Genomic DNA, 796 nt, shown 5'->3' on the forward strand with positions numbered 1-796 from the left:
GTCTACTAAGAAGCTCAGAAATTATCTTTATCCTCATAGCTACAGCAATTGTTTCTCCTATTTTTATCTTTAGTATTAAGTTCTATTTTCCTACCCTTATCAATTGCAAAACTGCTTCAAATCTTTTTTTAAAAATATATTTTACTGATTTTTTACAGAGAGGAAGGGAGAGGGATAGAGAGCCAGAAATGTCGATCAGCTGCCTCCTGCACACCCTCCACTGGGGATGTGCCCGCAACCAAGGTACATGCCCTTGACCGGAATCGAACCCGGGACCCTTCAGTCCGCAGGCCGACGCTCTATCCACTGAGCCAAACAGGTTAGGGCTGCTTCAAATCTCTTCCGTAGAGATGAGGCATAAAGAAATCCAATGAATAAGTATTTACACAGCATTTCTCATCAGCAAACCTCTGTGAAGACGGTGGCTGGAGCCCAGCTCAGGCCACAGCTCCATGAATAGGAGCAGGAAGTGGCCTCTGTGTTTCCCTTCACAGACCTCGTGCTGGGCTGAGCTACGTTTTCAGGAACGTATGCCTCTTTGTAGGGCTGTCAGTGAGTGGACAGAGCTCCAGTGCCTCCAGGCTCATCCCCTGATTTGCAGGTTCCCTCCAAGGCCCCTCCAGACCCCTCTACCCTATTGGGGGGGGGGGGGGGAGAATCAGCCCTATGCTCCCACCCTGTCTCCCTCCTCAACCAAGTCCCAAATAATCAGGCCACACACCAGGTTTCAAGTATCTGTCTCTTCCTTTCACTCTCTCAAAAGAAAAAAATAAATAAATTGCAGAAGGCGGCAGCA

The sequence above is a fragment of the Myotis brandtii genome, unplaced genomic scaffold, assembly GCF_000412655.1.
Source record: "Myotis brandtii unplaced genomic scaffold, ASM41265v1 scaffold573, whole genome shotgun sequence".
Lineage (NCBI taxonomy): Eukaryota > Metazoa > Chordata > Mammalia > Chiroptera > Vespertilionidae > Myotis > Myotis brandtii.